The sequence below is a fragment of the Manis pentadactyla genome, chromosome 14, assembly GCF_030020395.1.
Source record: "Manis pentadactyla isolate mManPen7 chromosome 14, mManPen7.hap1, whole genome shotgun sequence".
NCBI classification, from domain to species: domain Eukaryota; kingdom Metazoa; phylum Chordata; class Mammalia; order Pholidota; family Manidae; genus Manis; species Manis pentadactyla.
This window is the reverse complement of record NC_080032.1, coordinates 91017123-91037132: the sequence shown is the minus strand read 5'-3', so window position 1 is coordinate 91037132 and position 20010 is coordinate 91017123. Positions and strand designations below refer to the sequence as shown.

The following is a 20010-nucleotide window of genomic DNA, read 5'->3' as shown; positions in this document are numbered from 1 at the left end:
ACCCTCAGCAGGTGGTGAGGGCTCAGTGTTCCCGCTGCCCCTCCCACCCTTGCAGTCTGCTCTTCCTCTTCACGCATCTGAATTTCATGGGCACCATTCTAGTCACTGCCTTGCACACAGGCTTGGCTCACTTTGCCCCCTCACTTCAATGGAGCATTTGGCAAAAGCCCAGCCCTGGTCCAGCTTGTATCTTCTCTGTGTCTCTGGATGCATCTCCATCCCTCGCCACTCTGCTCATTAGCCTCCCTTCCTGCAGCTGCCAGGTAGGCTCAGCCAGGGAGAGGCGCTGGCAGGAGGGTTGCCCCTCTCCCTCCCTCCCAGCAGGTCCTGGGCGGGGTGGCTCCTCAGGTTCTGGACCTGCCCTTACCTCGGGTGCTCCCACCCCAGCGGCAGGGGCTCCCTCTGTGCTTCACCACCCCTGGGAGCTCCCTCAGTGCTGCCCATGCCTTTAATACTTTCTTTGTCCCTTTTTAAATGGAAAAAAAGTGACATCCTCTTCCATTGTGGAATTGTTTAAGCTAGGCTGTCCTTCAGATTTCATATTCAAATTTAGCCAGTTTAGGAATAAGATCAATACCTAGTTGCCACCAGACTTAAAACCACTCCCATAGATGAGGAAATTGCTTTGCCCTTGTTTGTCTACACTGTTTCATCTTATTTTCCCTCTTTCTCTTGCTTTCTATTCACTTTTTAAAAATATAAAGACTTTGTTCTGCTTGGGATTAATTAGGAAGTTACAGATGAAATTTACTTGATTCAATGATTCCTGTGACCTATTTTATTCCACTCGACTTACTTTCATGTAGGGGCTGAGGATGTGTATCCTAACCAGGTACACAAATTCCTTTTCCTCCTGGCTGGACCTTTGTTGAGCTTTTGACTTGCTTGCCTCCAACCCCAGACCAACAATTCCTTTGAACTTAAGGACTGCCTCTTAGAGAATGTGGACAGTTTCACACCACATTGTGTGAATGTGACACAGAGCAGAATGTGACACTAAAGTACGCTTCCCAGTCTCAGCTAACCCAAGACCACACTGTCATCTGCGACACACGTTCTAGTTGAGCAGTATTTTGGGGACAGTAGCCCTGTGCCAGGCCCCCCTGCAGACCAACTCGCTGAGCAGACAACAGGGATAAGGTTTCATCTAAGGAAATCCTCCTAAAGCTCAATTTGATTTTAGCAAATAATTGGATAATCTGAAGATCTTCCAGAATATTTTTAAAGAGAAATTCAGTAAAGGAAATGCAGGCTCTCGAACTCCTATCACACAGCTTCTCTCTAAGGTAAAATGATTCACTTTCGCCCGAGGGGCCTCCGAGGGCGCCTTCTCTGCCCAGAGCATCTCTCACCACTGAAGCCGAAGAGCCCTCTGCAGACACGGGTCATTCCAAACACGCCCTTTCTGGAGCTGGGTGACCACACTGCCTAACGATGCCCAACCACCACCGGCAATTGAGCAGAACTCCGAAACCCTTTCAGAGAACAGGGCACTCTCAACCCACCCTTTCTCTTCAGAACCCAGATGCTTTTAGAAAGAAGTGTTCTCTTTAACATCATTTTAGAAGGGTGTGTGGACGGTTTGTCATTATGGAATATTTTAGTTTTGAGTTCTGAAAACAGTATTGTGAAAATGACTACCTTCCAATTCTCCCACCTCTGGGAGGGGGGCTAAAAACGTTGTGAATTCATGAGCTCTTTGCTGGACTCTCATAACACTGTTTTCTACAGAGAGGAATTTGGTCGGGCGAGTCCATCTCACGGCAAGTCGGAGAAGGGAAGCACTGGCCAATGCGCTGTCCTCGTGCGCAGTGTCCTGTGCCCGTCCCTGCAGCCTTAGCTCAGCTGCCACGAGGGTGACAGCAGCACACACAGCTCGCCCATGCAGACCCTTGTCCCCCAGTCAATCCCGACCCTGCTCCCGTCTAGCATGTTGGGCAATAAGGGCAGAATACAGTGAGTTTCTCCTTAATGGGAAAACAGTTTGCATATTTCCCGTCCTGATGAGAGAGAAATGCGGTCTGGACTCTGGGAGCCTGCTGTTAAGGATGGAAGTCATTTGCCTGAGTTAGGGTTCTTGGCTACACACGCATAACTCCCAGATGTTCATACTCTTCTTCACACTCCACCTTTCTGGCCTTATCAGCAAGCAGAGGTTAAAGCTATCAGCTTAAATACAAAAAACGTACTTTTTTTTTCAAAAGTGTTTCCATTCGCTTTTGTACCCCAAATAGGTGCTGTTTAAATATCTGGAGTGGATTTGCAGATTGAAACACCACAGGTCACTCTGTGGAGTAGGGACAGTGGTTCTCAAAACATCTATGTGGGTCCTACTAGTGCTGACCCAGGATTGGACTTTCATGGGCCAGGAAAAAAATAAGAAAAATAAGGACATTATCATGTGTTTTTCTCATATATTTTAAATTATGCCAGTTTAAGGACTGACCTTTATTCTAAGACTTTGTCTTCTCTGTATCTCCATATTCCTCTTATTTCTAATTGCGCTTGTCCATGAAGTGCACATTCCAGGAGCCGCTGCCGGGGTGTCCGGAGACAGGAGGGCCTGTCAGCTGAGAGCTGACCGAGCTCCCTGTCTTCGTGTCGTGCAGGCTGAGAGCTGCCAGCTTTCGGGCAGTCGCGCCCTGGCTCATCTGGCTGGGCACAGCCCTAGGTGGGGCCCCTCCTCTTATTCTTCTCCCAGTCTTTTAAATGCACTCCCTCCCCAAATCCTGACCAGCACTAGATGCCTGCATTGTAAAATATGGGAAACCTTGGACCGAACTCATCCTTTTTTTGAACCCAAGAAGAGGAAGTGAGGCCTGGGTAAACTGTGTTGAATCCTGCATGACAGGAAAGTTCCTGAAGAATGGAAATGGAGATAAACAAATATTCTTACCTCTCTAAAAAAACAGTGATCCCCACATGAGAAATCTTTGGCAAGCAGCACCGTTCTGATGGGCTGGACAGTCTCACACCAATGAAGAGACATTTTGGCAAGAATTATTTTAACCCGGAAGTAAAAAACAAAATTCCCATCTTCGCTGTGGCTTCTGTTACCGTCTGGGTGAACGTGCGCCGAAAGGAAACCTCTCTCTGTCCACCGCACTGCAGTCGTGTCCATACTCTTTGGGTCTCTTCACATTAAGCCAAAGCGCATGCCTCTAGTTGAAGCATTCTTGGGCTGAATTATCTGGGAACCTGTGCTCCCTAAAGAGGAAGAGCTTGGGACTCCTCCTGGTGGGGACTCTGGCTGGGCCTCCTGCCCAGTGATTTCACATCCTTTGAAGTCTTTGTGGCTCTATCCAGTTTTTCCTCATTGGGGGAAAAGAAACACTACAAAAGTCTCTTCTTACAGAAGGTATTTTCACATTCGGATTTTAGATGACATGAAGTTCTTTTACCCAGAGGACAAGACATACATAAAACTCACTTTGATGAAGTTCAAGGGAAAAGCTAATATAATTTGTAACCCCATCTGCTTAGTATTCATACCCGTCACTCACAGCCTCTCCCCCATAACCCACGAGCTGCTCTGGGTAAATGGAAACTTTTCACACCGATGGTTTTGGGGCTTTGCACCATAAGGAAAGCAGGGTTTCTGGGTTTGACACAGAAAATTGTAGGTTTAGGAATTCTAAGGGTTTGAGAGCAGTGATTAGAAACAGAAGTCTGGGGCAAGAGCCCAGGGCAATGTCCTCCTCCCACATGGGGGTCGCCCAGGCCCTTCCTTCTGTTCTCCAACTGCCTGCCCCTGGGCCCAGCCCCAGGGTCTAAGGACGTCCTAGTTAGTGTGACGAATTAATGGCTTCTGGGGGACAACCACAACGTGTGTTCATCCTCCCAGAAGGAAGTCAACATATACTTACTGGGTGTCTGCTGCTCTGAAGAAGCATGTCCACACGGAGGCACATTCTCCCACATATCACATTTCCCTGACACAATTATCTCTGTGACAGCCCTGCCCTGCGTGCATGACCTAAATCTGGTCATGAGGAAGCAGCTGACAAACCAAACTGAGAGACACTCTAAAGTAAGTGGCCTGTGCCCTGAGAAGGCTCCCAGGCCGTAGGAATCGGGAGCAAGAGGGAGCCCTCGGGCCGAGGAGCGACCTGAACCAGCCCCGCAGCCGCCAGGGCCGTTGCCGGGACAGCAGGCAAGCCTGAGCAGCTCCCAAGCTCGGGAGGCAGGGACGAGTCGTGACAGCCTCCTCTTCGGGTGGACTAGTGTGGTTGAGGAGGACACCCAGGCATGTGGGATAATGGGGTGTCATGTTGGCAACTTAAGCCAAATGGGGGTGGGAGGAGTTATTATTCTGGTGCAAAAAAGAAGTAACGTGATGTTGCGTACATAACTCACTGAAGTCAGGCCATGGTCGATGAATGATGCTAGTGTGGGCACGGACGTCGCCGCCCAGGCGTGTATTTCTGATCCTGCCTGTGGGTGTGACGACCCCGAACAACTGCCACTCAGCGATGCGTGTGGCCCTGCTGTCCGCCTCCCCAGCCGCCCTTCCTTCCTCCATGCTTGCTCCCCAGGAGAGCCCCGGGGCCCTGAGACGGGGACAGCGGGTCCCTCCTCCCGCCGGAAGGTGAGTCATTCCGGTTCCAGGCCAGTCATGCTTCAGGCATGGCCTGTGATCCTGGCTGATAATATAGGAGGCGTGAAAGCAGCTTGGCTGGCTGGGGAGAGGGGTGCTTAGCAAAGATTTTCCTTGTTAATAACAAAAATAGATTTTGCTACTTGTTTAAATATATATTAATGTGTGTAGTTATATATATTCGTGTTAATTAACATAGATTAATGTGCCATGGAGTCCCGCCGCCGTGGGTGTCTTTGATTTGGAATCTTAGCCCCGGATTCGTAAACGGCCGGGGAGGTCATCTGGATTCCGGCCGCCGCCCGCGCCGGTTTCCGAGGCCCAGCCGGGCCGAGGGTGGCAGGTGCCCAGGTCAAAGGTCACCGTTGATGGGACTTGAGTCCAAGTCTTGGCGCCCCTTCGTCACAGCGCTGTGCTCTCCCCGGCTCTAAAACAAGAAAACAGTTAAAACTGCCCAGGACATTTTGATTGCGGGAACTTGAGTGTCTAATTCTCCTGACAGGGAGTGATGGATTTTCACCCAGGGAGAGGTTCACTGAATCATTTTAATGCAGGCTTCTGCCAGGGGGACTGTCTCCACCCCAGGCAGCCCCCGCCCGGACCCGCAGGAGGGCGCAGCCCTTCCCGGGGAACACTTGGCTTCTTATCACATCAAGTGCACGGGTGGTGTTTCTCCCCTTCCCTCCCACCACATGCAGACCGCCACCCACAGAGACTCAGGCGTTACTTCATGCAGGCGGCTTATAGAAGGGAAGAAGCTCTCATCTCTTGGGAAGTGACTCTTGAAAACAAAGACATATAAGCATCTGCCATTCTCTCCCACCAAAAACGTTGGCACACGTAGAATGACACCGGGCAGCCGTCCACCGGGCAGCCGTCCACCGTGCAACCGTCCACCGTTCGGCTTCAGTCTGCTGCCTTGTTTGAATTTGTGTAGTGTTTAGTCATGGTTTTATCTTGAATTTTTCACCTTCTCTACCATTTTGTAAATCTTCATAAGTGCAGCCCTGTGTTTTGCCAAGATAAGGCATTCTCTGGACATTTTGCTTTTCAAATAGAGGAATGGTGATGCACGTTTTTGCATGGCTAGCTACCATGAGTAAGTAGATCACTATCTTTTTGCTAAATTCATTGTGGATTAATCACTAAAGATTAAAATAATCTCAAATTGAAAACAGTTGCTTTTAAAGGCTAATACGAATTGTATAAATGTTGTATTGGTGTTTTAACAGCTTAATTTGCAAATAAAAGAGCAATCATAATAATTTACCTCTAAAAAAAAAACCCAGTTTCAGAATGTTTCCCTTCATGAAAACAGCACCACCATCTGGAATCCTTTAGTTTGTGCAGTGAAAGAATTAATTACAAGGTCTCATTTTGTTTTGTTTTGGCTGGTAGAACAATAACTGTCTCTTCCTGAGAGATTGTACAGGTAAAAATCATGCAGAAATTGCATTTTGTTATCAAGCTAGAAATAGCTGTATTCCTCCCCTCCACCCACCACAAGGGATTCGTGTAGTTTATGTCCTACAGAAATTGACTCATTTTAATGGAATCAGACTCATGATTTCTCTCAGAGCTAATGTTACTATAAAATTAACATTTCAACGGGGATTAATTTGATATGCCCTCCTGACTATGCATTTTCTCCACAATAGAAAAATAACACTTTTTCTTTAATTTGATATTAAGTAAGTTTGATGTTTCAATTTCTTACTTTTTCTTCAAGAGTAGAGATTAATCAGGACACACCATGAAGAAAATGGAACCAGTCTTCAAAAGGTGAAAAATTCGTAGAATAATTTTAAGCATGAAACAAGTGAGCAGAATTATTATCATTAATCTGAAAATAACGTGGCACATATAAGTGTACATATGTACTCATGTATATGATGGATCGTATATAGCTTATGGATCACATACAGCTCTGTGCAATAGTTTTACAGCATGTAAAATAATGCAAACTTTATTATTTAATAAGGTCTTCAAAAATGGAAAACACTATATAATGTTTGCTAAAAATCCCTACTATTCTCATGAATGGAACAAAGCAATTTGCTCCAGTCAAAAATCACATCCAACATTCTAAACAATCACTTTCTTGTATTATTGTATGAGGATGTTTTAATCACTGGCGTGATTGCCATTGTTTTGTCATACTTTGGCCTTAAAGCTGAACACTCCAGTGTTCCATTCAGTTGCCCCAGTCGGTCTCGCACTGAGCCACGTGCACCCTCCGCCGTGGGGCCAGGAGCAACTGTGTTTCCTGGAACACAAAGGTGGGGAGGTTCTCCAGCTGTGTCAGGGGCCTCAGCAGAGAAGCCTGCTTTTATATCTGCTCCCCATCTCACTCTTGCATTCAATTCCCTTGTCTGGGACTATGCCAGCCATTGGCTCACCTGGTCATCTGTCTCCCTTTCCACCATCATCCAAGTGAGACTGAACCCAGCGGCTGACAGTCACCGAGCACTCACAGTGTGCCAAGCCTGCTCTGAGGATTTTGTATGTATTCAGCCATTCTCATTACAATCCTATGAAGCGGGTACGGTCATGTCCCTCATTTGGACATGAAGAAGCTGAGGCCCAGAGAAGTGAAAGAAGTTTTCCCAGCCATGCAACTCAGAGGCAGCGCACCCCGGACTCCAACATGGGAGCTCTGGTTTCCGACGCCTGAACTCAGCCTCCCTGATGCTGCTTCTCAGCCAGTGCGTGGCAGCCGGGGCATTAGTGGTCTTTGACTTTGTTACCTTAACATCATATTACTTTTAATCTAAATATCTGATTTCAGAGAAACATCAAATCAGTGTATTAGCCCTATTTTCCATACTTATTAGTGCTTGTTTTTGTCTACACATGTTTAAATTGCTCTTTCTTCAAAAGTCATTCAGTATTCAAGAACTATTTATTGAAAGTCATCTATGTAATTTCTAAAGTACGATCTAGCTTTGAAAACATCTATCATTCCATTTGGCGTTATCTATCAAAATTGATGATGTACGTAAACTTTGAGCTAGCAATTCCACTGCTATAATTTTATCTTACCTATATTCTCCCATACGTCCTGAGAGACAAGTGAACAAGGATGTTTCTGTCATTGCTGTAAAAGCATCGTTGCAAACAATCTAAATGCCCACCCATAGGGGGTGGTTAAATAAATTATGGCCCATCCTTGCAGCAGGATACCGTGATGTCGTTAGGGAGTGAGCCAGCTCTGTGGGTGTCCGAATGGAACTAGGTTCAAGATGCACGAACTGAAAAGGTGCAGAAGGGATACTTTGACAATTATTCTTTATGTGGAACAAAAAGTAAACACACACACCTTTATAGGTACAGAAAACTTCCTAGTAAATGCCTCTGGAGGGGTTGTAGGAACACAGACTTATTTCAGTGCTTACTCTGATGCTACGTAAATGCTTACTATGCTCATATATTATTTTTCAGTAAAAACAGAAGCAAATGATAGAGAAAGGGAGAATTGATGCTTCTATGAGCAAAGCATGCATTTGGAGCAAATACACTCAATTCCCTGACTGCACCACCGTAGAAAGTGCATTTATTATGGAAGAGGAGCGTGTGCACATGTGATCTTCCTCCCAGGCAGGTGTCTGAGTCCTGCAGGTGAGCAGGTTGCACATATAGGAAGGAAAGCACTCCTCTTGGGGCGAGGAAAGCAGCTGTGGGGGCCTGGGGCCGGGCCTCAAGGGCATCACCGACAGTGGTGCAGGCTTGGGATGGTGGGCTCAGGACTGAGCTCTCCGGTGCCAGTCTGGACTCCACAATGACTTGTCACACGATCTTGGGCAGATTGCTTAGCTTCTCTGTCCTAGTTTCCTTATTAATAATTGGGGGCTAATGCGATTACCTGTTTCATCCTGCAGTGGTGGAGTTTAAATGCTCATGTGCCCAAAGGCTGAGGGGGTGCCTGGCCCACAAATCACTGCTGGAGTGGTTCCTGCTGCAGCTGGTTGAATGGGGAAGGGTAAATTATTTGTAAAAGGCAGTATGATTACCAATTACGATTTGGGGAAAATTAAGCTCGAGCTCCATTTCAAATCTTACCCCAAAATAGTTGGCAGGTGATTATTATTTACAACAGCCAAGATATGGAAGCAACTAAGTGTCCGTCAACAGATGAATGGATAAAGAAGTGATGCATATACACACCGGAATATTACTCAGCCATCAAAAAGAATGAAATCTTGTCATTTGAGACAACATGGATCACGCTGGAGGGTTTTATGCTCAGTGAAATAAGTCAGACAGAGAAAGACAAATACCATATGATTTCACTTATAGATGGAATCTAAAAAACAAAACAAAACAGAAATAGACTCATAAACACAGAACAGACTAGTGTTTGCCATGGTGGAGGCCTGGACAAAACAGATGAAGGGAAAATAATAGTGAGAATGTTTGATATCTTGATCTGGGCAATGGTTACATGAGTGTATACACATGTCAAAGTTCATCAAGCTGTACACTAAGATTTGTGCCTTTTATCGTATGCACCTCAATAAAACACATAAAAGTAATTGTCAGGTAGATCAGAGATTTAAATAGTAAAAAACAAAATGATGAAAGTATAATAGAAAACACAGGTACATTAACATATTATCTTAGACATGAAAGAAACATTTCTAAATACAATCCCAAAGCCAAAACCCTTAAAAGATGATTGAACACATACAAATTTTTAAACTTCTTGAACACACACACACACCACCATAATCAAAGTTCAAAGAGAACAAATGAGAAAATATTTGACCTCAGTGATCAAAGAAATGCAGATTAACAAGAATGGCAGTACTCAATGATGAGATAAGTTTGCAAAACATGTTCCTGCCTATAGTGTTGACCAGGGCAGAAACTAGAAAATATCTTCTTGAGAAAATTTGGCATTATGTTACCAAACTTTAAAATGTATTGATCCTAGGAAAATAATCAGACAAGCACAAAATCCAAGATGGCAATCCCAAAGTATGTTTTTATGCCAGTGAAACATTAGAAGCAACTGAAAATATACATCAATAGGAAATTGCTTCAACAACTTATGATACATCCTGATAAAAAATACCACTAAGAGTGATGACACACATCTATATTTATTAATATGGAGAGTAACCAGATTTAAGTGAAAAACTCAGGTTGCAAAATAGTAGACTAATATGAGTCTTTTTTGTAAAAATATTTGTGAGTACAGGCACAGAAAAAAGCCTGAAAATATATATTTTATTAAAATGCTAATGTATTAATTACTAGATAATCAGATTCCAGGTGATTTTGCTTCCTTCTTTATAAATTTCTGCATTATTAGTGTTTTTGTTTTGTTTTGTTTTTACTTCTATAGCAATTTTTTTTTCAACAGTACTTTCCATTGGGGGGATCAAAACAGAAGTAAACTTCAATGGTGAGCATGGCATAAGACCCCCCCCCCCCATCACTGCCATTTGGGTCTGTCAGTGATGTTTGCATTTTTATTACAAACGTCAACAGTGGACTAGAAGGTTTTACCACTCAAGTCTAATTTAAACAACTATCTTAGGGACTTTTTCCACTTAGGTTCAGCAGAAAAGGGTTTAAAATTTCCTTAATCATCAGGTTTTTTTAAGGTTTGCTGACTAGAACAATGATATTCTTGAACAGCATCATAAATAGGCTCATGAACTATTCCAGGCAGGTAAGTCTGTCCTTCAAAGGCAGCCTCTCCACTCAAGAAACATTTATTAAGCCCAGACCCTGTGCCAGGCCCAGAGAATAGTTAAGTGTGTGAAACACGGTCTCCACCCTTATGTTTACGTTCTAGCAGAGGGAGGGCAGACAAGTAAACGTGTAACATGGTTAAGATAAAGTAACAGTAGTAAGCATAGGGGTACAAAGCAGTCTAGCTGGGGAACAAGAGGGAAGAGCTTCCTTTGGGGCCCCTCTGGGCCTGGAGAGATGGAAACATTTGTGTTCAGTGGGCAAAGGGAAGTAATGGCCAGGTCAGCCGCGCTCCGGGCAGGATGAAAGAGAGATGCCAAAATACAGCACAGTGGAGGGCTCAGGGAAAAGCTATCAGACTTACACGGGCAGTGCGTCCTCACAGATCAAAGAGCCAGATCCGTTCATTTGAAAGCCCGGAGCATTCACGACCCTGCCCCATTCCCGCTCCTCCCCGCGGTAACAGCCCACAGCCTGGAGTGACTCCTGGGCATTGCCTCCGTCAGACTCACAAACGCACCTGCCAGGGTGTTATTTGCTCACCTTCCGTTTGCTTTACTTTGGCAAACATGGAGTCATGTTACCCACATCATCTGGTACTTTTCTTTTAAATTTATGTTGCCGTCTACCCAAGAGTATCTCTCTTGGTCAGTGAGTAGAGATCTGAGACACGTCTAGAGTGGCTGTGTGATGTCTATACGGTGGGACTGATTCAGTCATTTCCCTATTGTCAGGCTTTCAAATGGTTTCTGTCTTGCTCTTCCCTCCCCCAGTACAAACAACGCTTTAATGACCACGCTTTTGCGTGTATCCTCCTCCGCGTGTGTTTATTTGCATGGGACGGACTTCTGAGTATGTATTTGCCAAGTCAAACACTACATGGACTTTAAATCTCAATAGATGTGCCAGTGTTCTCTCAAAAAGCTGTGTTTTCTGTTCACATCCTTTGCTCATCTTTCTATTAGTTTCTTTGTCACGTCACTCTGCAGACGTCCTTTGGATCTCATAGGTACCACAGATATGTTTCCTAGGCTATAACTTTTTTGATTCATTTCAAGTAGTTAAATGTGTCAGTCTTTTCCTTTACAAAGTCTGAGTTTCTCTTGATGTATTTTTATTTTTAATTCCTTTTGAGGCTTTCAATCCATCTAGATTTTTCATATAACATGAAGAAAAGATCTGATTCTGATTTATTCTAAAGGCATAGCACAGTATCTGGCATCACTTATTAAATATCCCACCATTTCCCATTAAATTAGAATGTCATCTTTACCATGAACCTATTTCTGAGCTGTCTGTTCTATCCCAGTGATGCTTATCTGTCCTTATGTCAATATCGTACTTTTTATTGTGTAGCTTTTATGACCACTTAATAGCCTTGAACAGGATGGCATCGCGGTTAATGACGTGGGCTCTGAGGCCCGAGGTCTGGGTTTGGATCAGCCTCCCCCGACTTTGTGATCTTGGGCAAGTTACCTCAACGCTCATCCTTAAAGGGGGATAATAATACTACCAAATTCACAGAGTTGTTTTGATGATCCGATGACTAATGCCTGTAAAGTGTTCAAAGCCATGCCTGGCACGGGGTCAGGGGTCACTAAGTGCTGGCAGTGACTAGTACTACCGCTGTCTGGAACATCTACGATGGGGTCCGGGATATGCCACCCCAGACCATGCCACCTTGGCACACTGAGTATTTTAAATGAAGGAGTTTGAGAAAACAGCAGAAGCAGGAAGGTCGCTCTGACCTCCCCTGAAACACCAGGAGGTGCCCTCCTGCACCCAGAGGACAGGACCATCCTTGTCTCCAGAGATGAAAGGACCCTGAGAAGAACCCTAACCCACAGGCCTTGCTAAGTTCCCCCATTTGCTGCACGACCTCAGACTCCTTAACCTGCCGTATTTCCCCACAGCTGTTCACCCCTCATCAAACCCAGCACAAAAATGCTCAGTTTCAGCCATTCCTCCAAGTTTTCATGTGCTTATAAAGGCCCCCATGAAACATGAAACTTAACATTCATAATTTGTATGCTTTTCTCCTGTAAACCTGTCTCTATCAGTTTAATTTTCAGACCCAACTAGGGACCTTAAGAGGGTCGAGGGCAACTTGTTCCCCACTGCATCAGTTTTCACTATTCTTTATCATAGTTTCCTCACCTTCTCTGTTTTTATTTTTCCAAATGAACTTAGAGCAATTCCGTCTGGTTCCCTCACAAAAGCCTCAGGACTCCTATTCATATTCGTGTAGAGTATGTATCTGGAAGAGATTATAACATACTTATAAACGTAGTTTCCTCCTTGGAAGAGGATAAGTTGGGACTTCGTACAAATGGATCTTTAACAGATGCATGTATTACTTAAAAAAATAGAAATCTCTTTGGAGTTTTTCTCTTTTATAAACACACTGGCATTCTGATATGAATTACATCCATGTTATGTTCCTGAATAGTTTTGTCCTAAACGAGAACCCAGGTGCTACTGAGAACCTGCAAGCTGGTAGGTGTGGCTGAGGAATGGGAGCATTGTTCAGAAGGAACTGGGGGCCTTGAGGGGCTGGTGCGTGTCTTGCTGACAGAGGTGAGGACTCTCCAGAGCCTAGGGACGGCCTTGCACAGAGCCACAGAGACAGGAGCAAGCACTGCCTGTGAGCGGCCACGCCCCGGGATCTCAGGATCGGGGGGAAGAGTGAAGCCCTGTCCATGGGCAGAAGCCAGGGCTGAGCCCTGGGGGGAGGCACAAAGCTGTGGGGGGGCAGGTGCTTCCCTTCTCCCCCAGGGAGTCTCAGGGTGGGACAGTGGGAAAGACAGAACCGAGGTGACCTAGACAAGGCTCCGCTGTGCCCTCTGAGGCAACAGGCCTGTGGCTGTCCCAGCAGCACCCTATCCCCAGTTCCTAGGACAGCAAACACAGGGGCCCAGCAAGTATTTGTTCAGCGAATGAGTGAAAAGCCCAACCAAAACAACCGTAAATATTTTGAGTGAGAAGTGAAAGCGAAGACTGTTGAGCATATTAAAAAGAGACGAACATGGTACGATAACTAGGAAAACACGGGGCAATACGGATGATAAACGCGCGGTGAATAACTACCGGGTCGGCGATGGCATATAGTTGGGTCTGAGCAACTGAAAAGCTACGTATTTGAGGGAGACCCTCCCCCACCAAGTTCCCACTTGGAAGCTAATGCCTGAAAATGAGTTGTTAAAAATGGTGTAACCGTTTTACATCATGACTGAAGTGGGAAGGGAAAAGCGAAGTTGAGGGGCTTCAGACAATCATCCAGAAGCAGAGCTGGCTAGAGAGGGGCCTGCGGAGCACCCACCGCATGGGGTGCTGCCTCCAGTGCCAGCTGGGGCGCGGAGGGGCCATCACTATTCACACTGAATCCTGCCTGTGCTACACTCCCACCAGCTCAGGAAGGGACTCCCTTGAGAGGGCCTCCGGAACCCGTGGGGGTCACCAAGGAGGGTGCTGCACACACATAAGAATCGGTCTGGGCCACCATTTCATGCAATACTTTTGAAGGACTTAGACAATGTTCAAGGGTGCAAAACTAGACAGCGAAACCACGAAGAAGGTATATTACGTATCCCTCTGTGGGCTTCTAGCCCTTCAAGCCATTCAGCCCCTTGTCAAGCCAGGCCAAGCTCTGCGTGGTCCCTACTGGGATGCAGACCACTGCCCGTCGCCCTGGCTGACACTAGACGTCTTCACCACACTCTGTGTTCTCTTGCAAAGTGAAGGAGGTGTACTTTATTCTCTGTCATAGATTATTTAGAGGGTCCCACTACAGACCTTGAACTTCAAAACAAGAGGAATTTAAATTCACACACAGAGATCCAGGGATGCTGAAACAGCCCACTGCCAACACCATATATGGAACAACAACTTCCCTCTGTCCTTCCTCAGCCCTGTTGCTGAATCTGGCTCCCTGTGGAGCCCACCTTCACGATATACGGCTTCTATTGTCCCGACATGCTTCAGGTGTAGTGCACACACCACCATACAAAATATGCTTGAATATGTGTACATTCCATGTTAAACACACTTTCAAGTTGTTTTCCACTCCTTCGTATGGATGGAGTAGGTTCTTAAGGAAAGAAATGTTTTGTTTCATACTTTGAATGTAGCCAAGCATCAATTTCAGCCCAACCCAGCTACTCTGTTCTGCGGGCACCCTTACAGTTCACATGCTAACGCCTTCTTTGCTTGTTTATCTCACATCTAGACTGAGCGGCTGTCAGGGAAGGGACTAAACCACGCCTTTGGTCCACCAGGACCATCTTCATTCCCAGCACCCAGCCTGGTCCAGGGCGCATGGAAGACGTCCATAAAATATTTCTTGAATAACCGATAAAGGAGAATTCAATGATGACAAGCATTTCAACCATGGAGGTAACTGTCTAAATTTGTCTTCAACAATAACAACTATTTTAAAAATTTATCCATAAATGACAATGTATCATATTTAATAAGCATATGATAAAAGATGGCAACAATGTCAGCCGGAATGCCTAACAGGGGCCCACCAAAGCCTGGGGCTTCCTCAGACTCTTCACCTCTGACATGTGTCATCTGTGAAATGTCAGTGTTTAATGCACACGAGCACAGCATTCTTTGAAGCGAAGGAGGCAGAGAGCCCAAGGAGGAGTTAGCCCCAAAGAAGAGGTGTTCAAGGTCTCCGGAAGGGAAGGAGCATTGGTGTGAAGAGGCATCTATGATTTGTGACTAAAAATGAGTGACATGCAAACTTAATGCCAGTGACACACAAACCAGAGTCTATTATTCCGTCACATCCTGTAAAGGTGCTTGTATAACGGGGCTGTTGGTGCAGTAACAAAAACAGGAATAATAGTCTTTGGCAAATTGTCATCAGTGTGATCATTTCCCAGGGGACTCAGGGAGTGAGACAGTCCCCAAAATGAGCCCATCAAACAAACAAGACAAATGCACGGATTCTCCTAAGTGACGTGTAGCTTGAGACTTGGAACAGGGCAGGTGGCTCATGCCAGAGCGGAGGTGCCCGGGCACCACTGTTCATTTGGGGGCCATATGTGCAGGAAAACAAGCCTCCTTACAAAGGCGCACCAATGTTTCCCCCGGGCACAGAGATGGAGCCTGGTGATGACCCCCTGGCCCTGGCCTCCTGCGGGGCCTGTGGACATTGGTTCCCTTGGTAACAGCTCCGAGGCCCTGTGGTGCTGCGAGGGGACCGCCTAATTTCCCAAGGACAAGAAAGGAGTCTGCAGATGTCCACCTAGGCTGCATTTTCGCATCATCTAGAGATCCCCAAAGTCAGGGGCTGCTTAGATAACAGCCATCCTTCAAAGGACATTTTTGTTAAACAAATCTAACCAAAGATCTTCCACTTGGAATTTGATCTGATTAGACCTTAAGGAAATGCCAGGAGTCACACAAAAGCCTGAAAATATCTCAGGCCCCCAGAAGAAAATACCATGCTCAGTACCAGGGAAAATGTATCAGACTTACAATTAAAATAAAATCAGATTGTGCATTCTTTTAAACATTTCCTCATGAAACTAGAAATTTAGACAAAACTATATTATGTTGTGATTTGACAGAGAAAAAGAGGCTGTCTCCACTGGCTGCGAGTTACCACCCCCGACAGAAGTGATGTCAGTTCCCTCAAGAAGCTGGTCAGTTCGGCCAAACACCAAGTCATTTAAACAAATGCTTGATCTGATTGTCTCCTTTTCAGTGAATTAACTGGTTGTGTGATGGAAGTGCTCAAAGGGTTCTGATATTTTCACACTGGTTGATGTAAGTTGGTCTTTGTTAACAGCTTTCTGAAAAGGAGAAAGAGAAATCAAAGCTGCCTAGCCTGTCTTTTAGGTACCTCTGTAGTAAATACACCACCACTTCCCAGAAAAAGATTTGAAAACCTTCCCACCCCTTCACTTCAGCTGTTCAACATTACTGAGCAAAATGTCTGGCACCATAGGATCACCGTCTGATTTTAGTACGTGGTGAGGCAGAGAATTAAAACAGAATATACTGCAGGGCAGACAATCATTCCACAGTGCAAGTTCCCACCTGGGCCAGACAGAATGCCTTATCCCCTCGTCCAGGTCCAGGCATGAGCCCTGCCGGCCAGGCTGGGCAAGATGAGAGGGACGCCCTGCAGCTGGCCCAGGGGTGCTGCGTGCAGCCCGTCTGTCTGTCGCTCAGAACGCCGACCCAGACACACACTTTCTCTGCTCCACTTCGCGGGAGGAGGTCTGGCCTGTGAGAGAGGCTCACAGATTGTGGACCCAGCCCTGCCCACAACAGGAAGTGTGAGCTCAGCTCAGGGACGAGGAATCAGGGAGCCCTCTGGTCCACAGAGCCATGCCGCGACCTCTAAGCAGGTACTTTAGTAACTGAGATGTTGATCTATCTTCCCACTGGTTATAAACTCAGGATGGGAGAAAGGGATATCAACTATTGCCTGTCCCAGAAAATTGAATGCATTTAAACTCGAATTGTCTATTATACTTAATTCGTTGATTCTTTATTTGACCTCTAATTCTGGCAGATGCATGCTGATTATAGGACTGGGAAAGCCTTGCATATCTGTCTACAAATATCGGTGTGCTGGTAAACATTCAACAGCCAGCTTTCTGGGAAGAAAACGTCCCTGTTTGCAGTACCTGATCACTGTTGGCGTGAATACCACAACCACGGCCAACTTCAAACCATGGATGTGCGGGGCATCATCACGTGACGTGGGGAAGAGGCTCACCACGGACCCCCACCAGCCGGTCCTAACTGGTGATGGCACCCCGCTCTCTGTAAGCTGCTGTCTGAATTTGTTACTTTCTAAAAATTAAATTCCAAGGATTATTGTGCCACTTTTATCAAACAACTACCATTTGATCATCTATCGAAGCCACTAAGAGACTACACAGGTATAATTCCAGCTACCCACTGGAAAGGAAGAGGAAAAATCACCCACTTTCACATCCCGCTCAGATACAATGGCACAGCTGAGCCATCGCTCCCTCCTCTCCTTTCGGCTGCGAATCAGGCTGCCAGGCTGTCGGTACCAACAGCAGACACAACCTTGCAAAGGACCTCGTGAGAGCTGTTGATGGCGAAATTAAACCCAGAGCGCACTGAGGCATTGGCGTCCATGAAGTCCCCTGCCTACGTCCTCCTGAAGCCTGGAGAGACTGTGAAGTGTCAGGAAGCAGGGACTGGCTGGATCTGCAGCCTGGCTGCACTGGTGCTGCCCCGCCTGGCAAGGCCCCACCCGGGAAGGCCGAGAGCAGCAGGCTGTACACCTTTTCTCCTCCGCTGGGGAAGCGCCCCTGGAAAAGGAAGATATTCTGGCCAAATTTTCTTGTAAACAGGCACTGGCAGCCCTCTAGGCAAACACACCGTGCTGTTTGTAGTGGGAGAATCCTTAGCTGTGTGATGCCTGGGCCGGATGACCTGATCTGTCTCGAGCTGATGACCAGTCACACCTGCAGTTTGTGGGTACAATGGGATTTTGCTCCCTAAAAAGCATCACGCAGTCTATGTAATATTGCAGTTTAAAGTGGACAGTTTCACGAAGAGACATCTTTCTGTGTGACTGATGCTCTACACACACCATTCAGAGGCCCTGCTGGTCGATCAGGACCAGACCTAGTCCCAGGGTGGCAGCAAGAAAGAGCCTGAGAGCTTCACATGGGCACCAGGCGTCTCCCTGCTTCAGCTGTGCCGTGAATCACGTGCAGCCCTGAAACTGCCAGTAAGCCAGCCAAGATATCTGAGCCTGCAAGTCTGATCTGATTATCTGATCCTCTGCGCTGTCTTACACCCTCAGCAAGGTAATCCCTTGATCATCAGCTTTCTCATCTGTGAAATGGGGGTAATAATGATTATCTTTCACAAATGTTGAAAAGAATTCACCAAATATGATATGGAAAGCCCCTAGTGTATAGCACAGTACATCTCACTGAAATCCTCTGCCTTTGACTCTGCACTAATGAGCTGGTGCTCCGGGCACAAGTGTGAGTCTCCAGGGCTCATCCTGTGATGTTGTGACTTATAATAAGAAATAAATACAGCTCTTCCTTGACTTAGGAAGGAGTTGCATCCTAAGCTGAAAATGCATCTAGACACTAACCTCCTGAACATCGCAGCTCAGCCTGGCCCACCTCACACACGCTCAGTATGCTTACCTGAGCCCATGCTGGGCCCAGCCCTCTCACACCAGCCTGCTGTACCCTGAGGCCTGGCCTTGTGCCCAAGGTGGAGCAGGGTGGCTGTGTGGGGTTCAGCTGTCCACCCTCATGACGGGCCGACTGGGAACTGTGGTTCTTTGCCACCGCCCAGCGTCACGAGAGGGTCCTACATCACATCGCTAGTCTGTGGAAAGGTCAAAACTCAAAACTTAAAATATGGGTCAGTGAATGTGTATGGCTTTCACACCGTTGTAAAGCCGAACAATCCCAGATCAGGCTGTTGTAAGCTGTTGTAAGACATATTTTGGTCTCCATCCACGCTTCTGAGTTCACAGCCCCAAAACCCTTGGAATTCTCTGAACAGTAAGAGCAATGGGAACATCTTTGGGGCCCTCCCAGACCTCACCCTCCCTCTGGGATGCATAAACACGGGTGTTTCCCTGGGTTCTGAGAGCTGCTCTAGCAGATCAATCCCAAGGAGGAGGTCGTGGGGCCTGATTTGTAGCCAAGCTGGACAGAGGCTCTGAGTGGCCTGGGACTTAAGTCCTGCAGCTGGCATCTGAAGTCCGGTGGAAGCGGTCCTGTGGGACAGAGCCCTTAATCTGTGGGGTCTGACGTGTTCTCCAGGTAGATGCGTTAGAACCAGGTCAACGTGTGGAACCCAGCTGGTGACCCACAGAAGCGTGTGGTGTGGGGAAACCCCACACAGCTGGTGACCTGAAGCGAGGCATGCTGCGTGGCTACTACAGGGGACAAAACTGAGTCTTCCTAAGAAGCATTCAGTAAGTTTTTGTTGAATTCAATTGGTCATTTTGTCCTACCTCTTTCGAAGCTTGAACTCTTTCAGCTTTAAAAGCCAAGTTCCTTTAGAATACTTCGGGTTTTTCTAAAGAGCAAGTATGTCCCCTTCTCGAAAAACACTGACATGGATCAAAATCCTTGGAAGGGGGTAAGGTCCGAGCAGCTAAATAATAGACGAGAGATGTTAATTTTTTGCTCTTTCTTACCCTAAGGAGGTTAAACAGTCCTGCAAACTGAGGCATAGAGATGTGGAGAAGTTGGTGCTCCTATGGCCAGGATCCTCCCTGAACTTAAACCACCTGAGGATGTACCTGGCCTGTTGCTGGGCTGCCGCTTCCGCACCTGTAGGCAATGAGCTGTTACTGAGCTATACAGAGAGCCCGGCCCAGGGCTCTGCGCGGAGGCAGAGATGCTGGTGCTCGACCTCCCGCCGGAGAACAAGCAGGGTAATAAACCCTTTCACCCCAAAGAACGTTTTGCTGTCAATTTCTTTGGTCACACTGAATCCATAGCGAACTTGCCGGGGGCTGAAACCCATTGGCAAGGCAGGGGAACAATGTCCCCGCAACCCCCCAATCCCTAAAGTCCAACAGCTGCTCAGAGGTAGCTTTCCAGAACAAAAGTGTTTACTCAGGATTCTCGCCTCTTAACTGGGCTCCTTAATCCCAAAAAGCTGCATGTCTCAAAACCTAAATAAAGCTAATTTGGTACATAAAATGCTGCATCAGTGGTGAGATGATGTAA

General features: G+C 46.5%; 2 long non-coding RNA genes across 4 annotated transcripts; one reads left to right on the top strand and one right to left on the bottom strand.

Moving 5' to 3' along the window:
• Positions 1–1012: 1012 nt before the first annotated feature.
• Positions 1013–10787, bottom strand: LOC118914499 (uncharacterized). 2 transcript variants are annotated; one of them, XR_008993685.1, is made up of 4 exons: positions 10662–10787; positions 7640–8558; positions 5308–5378; positions 1013–5024 (listed from the first exon to the last, which is right to left on the bottom strand). It is a non-coding gene; the product is annotated as an uncharacterized LOC118914499 (long non-coding RNA). The 2 variants fall into 2 exon arrangements; XR_008993686.1 differs by having other exon boundaries at positions 7640–7848.
• LOC118914500 (uncharacterized) lies at positions 9975–19726 on the top strand. Of its 2 annotated transcripts, none has more exons than XR_005025628.2 (5): positions 9975–10004; positions 11071–11223; positions 12747–12941; positions 14523–14689; positions 16830–18494. It is a non-coding gene; the product is annotated as an uncharacterized LOC118914500 (long non-coding RNA). The 2 variants fall into 2 exon arrangements; XR_008993688.1 differs by lacking the exon at positions 9975–10004 and adding an exon at positions 19093–19726 and having other exon boundaries at positions 10847–11223; positions 16830–18108.
• The last annotated feature ends 284 nt before the right edge of the window (positions 19727–20010 follow it).